This window comes from Herpailurus yagouaroundi, unplaced genomic scaffold (genome assembly GCF_014898765.1).
Source record: "Herpailurus yagouaroundi ecotype Mexico unplaced genomic scaffold, PumYag 215, whole genome shotgun sequence".
In the NCBI taxonomy this organism is placed as follows: Eukaryota; Metazoa; Chordata; class Mammalia; order Carnivora; family Felidae; genus Herpailurus; species Herpailurus yagouaroundi.
In genome coordinates, this window is record NW_024412446.1 from 8358332 (window position 1) to 8365326 (window position 6995).

Below are 6995 nucleotides of genomic sequence, written 5' to 3' on the forward strand. Positions count from 1 at the left end.
AGTTCCATAGATTGTCTATAGCATGGCAGTAAAGTTTTAAAAATTATGCCAAATGCTTCAGATTTGTTTTTAAATGAAATTAGATTGTATTTATGCCTATTCAGTGAAAAGAGACTTACTTAACCTGCTACAGGAAATCTGAATAGTGATAATGGTTCTTTTCCCCTCAGTGTTTGAAATGTTCTCCTGAATTTTTTTTTTTTTCTCCTGAATTTTTGTCAGGAGTTTTCTCATAACTGATCAAGAACCTTTTGGTTTCTACCATAAATGGTAATCTATAATTGATGTTTCATTTTTCAGGTTTCTAGAAGCAAATTGTCCTCAGCAATTAAGCATGATGCTCAATGCTAAATGAGCACTCAGTTATGAATAAATGCCATTGTGTTAGGCCTTCACCTCTAATTCTCACTTGCAGCTAGAACACCAACTGATTGTACGCTGTTTATTGCAAACCTCAGATACATGCATCATTAATTATTACCCACACTTAAAAGCAATGAAATTAGCATACAAAGCCCAATTTTAACTTCAATATTACAGTTTCCACCTACATTCATCAGTAGAATGTTAAAAACAAGCATGTTATTTCTTTTGCACTTTGTCTTGAGTCAGATGGAATCCTATTCCCTATTAACTGCATAGACAAATGTACACAAGGCAAGCAAGGAGCAGAAAGTTGTTCAAGTTTAGAGGCCAGGCTGGACAAGACTGAATACAGAAGGGTGAGAAGATTGAAAAGTGTGGTAATTGGAAGTGGGAGTATATTGAGATGATTACCTCCATGTCAGCAAAGACAATTTATGGATTCAGTTAGAAGCAATAGGAAAAGGTTGTGTTGCAATCAAAATGTAGGTGGAAAATAGTAGCCAATGGAGAAATTTAAGATGGAACATGTAGAAAGACATTGCAGCTTAAGTAGAAATTGTTATAACATGGATTATATTCTGTGACTGTCATCAAGATTGACCAAAAGCAAAGGGGTCATGGGGAAAGATCTAGATTGCTAGATCTGAACCACTACTATTTTTGAGTTTTTGAAGTTATTCCAATGTATATAATTATTATTGTCTATTAGGTATTATTCCAGTAGGGTTGTTTAAGATCAAACAGGCTTTTTTTTTTCAAGAGTTTGAAAGATGTGAGGTGCCCATAATAATTGATCCTAAAGATAGAGAATGGGATAGGTGGAGAGTGGGCTGATTATGGTAATGGGTGAATTGGACAAGTCGTGGATTTTTTAGAAAATAATTTTAGAATAGTTTTAGGTTTACAGAAGAGTTGCAAAGATAATGTAGAATTGACTACTGGGTTTTTACTTGGAAGATGTGGATGTCCAGAGGGCAACAGGGGAAGGGTTGTATATATAGTCTTGTATTCAGCAGAACTTGAATGGAACAAAGGGACTGATCACAGCAAATAAGGTGTCTAGAATCTAGCCAGGCAGGCACAGCCTGCGTGGTCCTGGCATCACGCCATGTGGTACTGCCTCTAGGTAACTGAGTTAAACTCAATTCTTCTCTAGAGGAAGGCATTTCCATCCTAGATTTGGAGGAGACCTCTTGATTTTTCAAGGGCAATGACCAAACACAGGCAAAGATAACCAAGCACGTAGGGAAATAAGACACCTCCAGTAAGAAAGCAGAAAAAGTTCTATGCTGGTTTCAGATGCTGACATCTGAAAACACTGTTTTACTATTTTCAAAGTAATACTTACTATTTTCAAAGAATACTTACTATTTTCAAAGAATAAAAGATAAGCCTGAGACTATAACAGGAAACTATAAAATAATAAAACTTCCAGAAGTAAAAGTACAGAAGTTAAAATGCACAGTTATAATGGCAGATTGGACACAGAGAAGCAATGAACTTGAAAATAGATCCATAGAAACTGTCTCATGCAGCACAGAGACAAAAAGGTAGAAAATATGAAAGGGCCAAAGTGTGGACTGAACATAAGACTAATACATGTTTGATCATCAGCGTTCTAGAAGAAAAGGGGAGAAAGAATAGAACATAAACTATTTTGGTACAATGATGCAGAATTTTCCAAAATTGATAAATGACATCTGTAGATTTAAGGCACTCAATCTAAGCAAGAAAAGGTAAGCACCCACAACTAGGCACCTCAGTGAAGCCACTAAGCACCAAAGACAGAAGTGGTCAGAGAGAAAAGTTAACTTCAAAAAATAAGCAGTTAGACTAAAATATTAGAGACTCACTCCCAACAGTGGAAACCAGAGTACAGTAAAATTATACTTTGAAGGTGCTGGGTAAAACACTAAATAGCTTCCAACATAGAATTCTATATTGAGCAAGTCATTCAAGAATAAAGGTGAACGACCAGGTAGCTGAAGACATTAGTGAAGCCCAAGCTACCTGTCTTCCAATATTTCGTTGCAAAGTAATGCAAAAAACAGGAAGGAAAAATGAAACCTACACAAGAGCCACACTCTCAGCACAACCTGAAGTCAGAGAATTTCGAAATGCCAAACTACCTGAATAAAATGAGAAAAATCATCAAATCTCGGCACGTACTTCCATATGCCTGCCCCAACACCACACATGTGCAAGGCTTTGTGGAGAGAAGGCAGATGGAGATGAACAGCAAGAAAGAAAAGAAGGGCCTAATGTTAGTCTCAAACTACTGCCAGAAAGACCAAGTCCACCTTCAGTCTGAATGGTCTAAAAACAAGTCCAAGTAGATCAGAGTACAAACTACAGAGAAGAGGCTTCAAAGTGAGCACAATTCAAAGCGGGCAGGCATGATTTAAAGGGACAGCTTTGAAACACAGAGCTTCTGGTGAAGGAAAATTTAACAAGTGATGAGAAAGAAAAGAAGCAAAGAGGAATGTTTAAGAGTCCTGCAACTTACAACCTCTCCCTATCACCAAAATAAATCCATAAAAAAATCTAAAGTACCTAGATTTTGCTAGATTGATGGAAGAGACCTCAGCCATGAAGCATGAAAATACGAATGACAGATATGGATATTGACAAAGAAAAAGCAAACCTGTCACCACTCGCAGATTTGATTATGCGTGTGAAAAATACAAAATAATCTACAAGTAAATTAGACATAATAAGATAATTTAGTTCTACTTCCAGCTATAGATGAATTGGCTTGAAACAAAAAGACCTTCCCATCAGGAACAATTAGAAAATCTGGATTTAAAAACAAAACAAAACAATTGTTTGAAAGAGTGAAGAACTACTAAGGTAACAAGGACTTATGGGGTCAAGATCCTAGAGCAAAGGGAATTTAGAGGTGAACATGACAGTCAAGTCTCACCTTGAGGGATTTGTTGATTCATAACTGAATCTGAGAGTCATAACTGAGAGTTACAGGTACGTAGTAGCAGAGAGGGCAGGCAAGAGGCAGAGAACCCAAACAGAAGCTGTAGCCAGTATCACTGGGTCGGGGGAAAATATGAATTCAGCACTTATCAAGGAAGGGGGCACTGGTCAACAGGCTTTCAGTTAGGACACTTGGGTGGCACATTAGAAGTAAGGGCAAATTAGAAACGGACCAATTTTTACAAACCCAGAATCCTACTTGGTAAAAGTCCCAGCCCATACTTGAGTAAGCTGGTGTGCCACTAGCTGAACTGCCTGTGTGAAGTGCAGTAAACTGTCTCTGGAAGAAGATATCATCTGGGGCCTCAAATGATTACTACAAATTTTAATTTAGAATATATAGCATCCAATTGAAAGTTATTTTTATTGTCAAAAGACACTATCAAAAGATGAAAGATCAAGAGACAAAAATAGAAACAGTTCCATAGGAGTTACAGATTTTTCATTTATCAATCAGAAACTTAAAAATAATGGCAAGGAATAAATGCAGAAAGAAAAGATGAATTTTTTTTTTTTTTTTTTTTTTTTTTGGGACAGAGGGAGACAGGGCATGAAAGGGGGGGGGGCAGAGAGAGGGGGAGACACAGAATCGGAAACAGGCTCCAGGCTCTGAGCCATCAGCCCAGAGCCCGACGCGGGGCTCGAACTCACGGACTGCGAGATCGTGACCTGGCTGAAGTCGGACGCTTAACCGACTGCGCCACCCAGGCGCCCCAAGAAAAGATGAATTTTAACAAATAATTAAAATCTATTAAAAATTAAATGGAAGTTTTTCAATTCTGGACAAAATGGAGTAGATGTATTTCTCTTCAGTTCCTCCCACTAAGCACAGAAAGGGTGGAGAGACAGAGGCAAACCAGTTAGGGACCTCTGTACCCAAGAAACGACATGTGGTGAATTCCTTGGGTTTTCTTTCTGCCTCATATATCCCATAGTGGGTGTTGCATTATATATCCCATAATGGAGAAGCTGGCAATCCAGAGATTCCAAAGGGTGCAGACAGAAAAACCCCAAAAGAAAATGCTTCTGTAGCCAAAGGACACCGGAAGGGGCAGCCTACGAAGGTGCAATAATTTTAGACGATAATTGCACCGCTCCAGCCAAATGCTACCAAAAACAAACAAACAAACAAACAAACAAAAAACAAGGCCCATTTCTACCCCTTACAGCAATGGCTGAGCAGGAAGCCTAGACTCCACCCTCACCTGGCTGTAATAAAGCCAGGATGGGTGGGTAGTGTCAAAGAAAGCCCAGGTGGAGAGCCAGGACCTCCACACAGCACAGTGGTAATGAGGCCCCCGTCATGGTGTCACCGAGGGCCATCTGTGGAAGAGTAACAAGGCACCCCCACCCACCACCTGGGCTATCAACAGAGGCCAGGGAAGAGTCTGAACTTCTTTACTTCAACCTGGTAGTAACAAGGCAGTTTCCCACCACCCCCACCAGCACAATGTCAGAGGAGTTCTGCTTAAACAGAAGCTTTAAATAAGATTCAGGGTCTTAAAATATCAAGGATTACAACTTAAAAATCATTAATTATACCAAGAACCCAAAGAATTTCAACTTGAATGAAAAAAAAGATAATCAACAGATGCGAATATCAAGATGACACAGATGTTGGAATTATCTGATAAGGACATAATAAATATATTGTGATGAGAAATTATAAATAAACTTAGAACAAATGATAAAAAGAGTCTCAGCAAAGAAATAGAAGGTTTGTCTAGGTGCCTCAGTTGGTTAAGCATCTGACTCTTGATTTCAGCCCAGGTCATGATCCCAGGGTCATGAAATTGACCCATACGTCAAGCTCCATGCTGAGCGTGGAGCCTGCTTAAGCTTCTATCTCTCTCCCTCTCTTTCTGCTCCTCTACCTAGCTTGCATGTTCTCTCTCTCTCTCTAAAGTTTTTTTTTTTAAGAAAAAAAGGAAATAGAATATATGAGGAACCAAATGGAAATTTTAGTTCTGAAAAATACAAAAAATGAAATTAAAAACTCAGTGAATGGGCTCGCTATCAGAATGGAGGGAAGAGAGGAAATATATGCTTGTCAGTGAACTTGAAGACAGAACATGGAAATTACCCAATATAAAAAACAGAAAACAGAAAGAAATTAGTAGAGCCTCAGGTATATGTAGGACACTAACAAAAGATCTAGCATTCATCTCATCAGAGTCCCAGAGGAAGAGGAGAAACAGTATGGGGAAGAAAAAGTAGTAGAAGAAACAATGGCTGAAAATTTCCCAACTTTGCCAACTGACATGAACCTAGGATTCAAGAAGCTAAAGAGGATAAAACCGAAGAAAACCACCTTAAGATGCATTGTAATTACCTTTCTGAAAACAAAAGAAAATTTTTGAAAGCAGTGATAGAGAAAAGACACCTTAGCTATAGTGGAAAAACCATTCAAAGAACAGCCAGTTTCTCATCAGAAACGTGGAAGCCAGAAGAAATTGGTACATTTTTCAAGGGCCAAAGGAAAAAAAAAATTATGAACCTTAGCTTCTATATCTGGCAACAATATCTTTCAGGAATGAAGGAGAAATCAAGATGTTATCAGATGAAGAAAAACAAGTAGAATTTGTCTCCAGCTGACCTACTCTTTAAAAAAATGGCTAAATGCCATTTTACAAAGCCGTAATCATCAAGACAGTATGATATTGACACAAAAACAGACCATACACAAATGGAATACAATAGAGAACCCAGAAATGGACCCACAAATATATGGCCAACTAATCTTTGACAAAGCAGGAAAGAGTATCCACTGGAAAAAAAGACAGTCTCTTTAGCAAATGGTGCTGGGAAAACTGGACAGCAACACGCAGAAGAATGAAACTGGACCCCTTTCTTACACCATACACAAAAATAAATTCAAAATGGCTGAAAGACCTAAATGTGAGACAGAAAACCATCAAAATCCTACAGGAGAAACAGGCAGCAACCTCTTTTATCTCAGCCACAGCAACTTCTTACTTGACATGTCTCCAAAGGCAAGGGAAATAAAAGCAAAAATGAGCTATTGGGACCTCATCAAGATAAAAGTTTCTGCACTGCAAAGGAAACAATCAACAAAACTAAAAGGCAACTGACAGGGCTTGCTCCGGCAGCACATATACTAAAATTTTAAGGATACAGAGAAGATTAGCACAGCCCCTGTGCAAGGATGACACGCAAATTCGTGAAGCTTCCATATTTTTATGTGGATCTTGAGAAACTCAACAGCAGACCATAGGGGAATGGAAGGGAAAAAATAGTTACAAACAGAAAGGGAGGAGGGCAAACCTTAAGAGACTCTTAAATACAGAGAACAAACTGAGGGTAGATGGGGAGGTGGGGGAGAGGGAAAATGGGTGCTGGTCATTGAGGAGGGCACTTGTTGGGATGAGCATTGGGTGTTACACGTAAGCGATGAACCATGGGGATCTACCCCAAAAACCAAGAACACACTTTACACACTGTTATGTTAGCCAATTTGACAATAAATTTTATTTTTAAAATAAATTTAAAAAAATTTTTAATAAAAAAAGGCAACTGACAGAATGGGAGAAGATATTTGCAAATGACATATTGGATAAAGGGTTAATCCAAAATCTATAAAGAACTTACCAAACTCAACACCTGAAAAACAAATAATCCAA

At 38.4% G+C, this 6995-nt stretch overlaps 1 non-coding gene across 1 annotated transcript; it reads left to right on the forward strand.

The window, feature by feature from the left end:
* The first annotated feature begins 6448 nt into the window (after positions 1–6448).
* On the forward strand, positions 6449–6555 carry LOC121017395 (U6 spliceosomal RNA). Its single transcript, XR_005784740.1, has one exon. It is a non-coding gene; the product is annotated as a U6 spliceosomal RNA (small nuclear RNA).
* Positions 6556–6995: the final 440 nt, after the last annotated feature.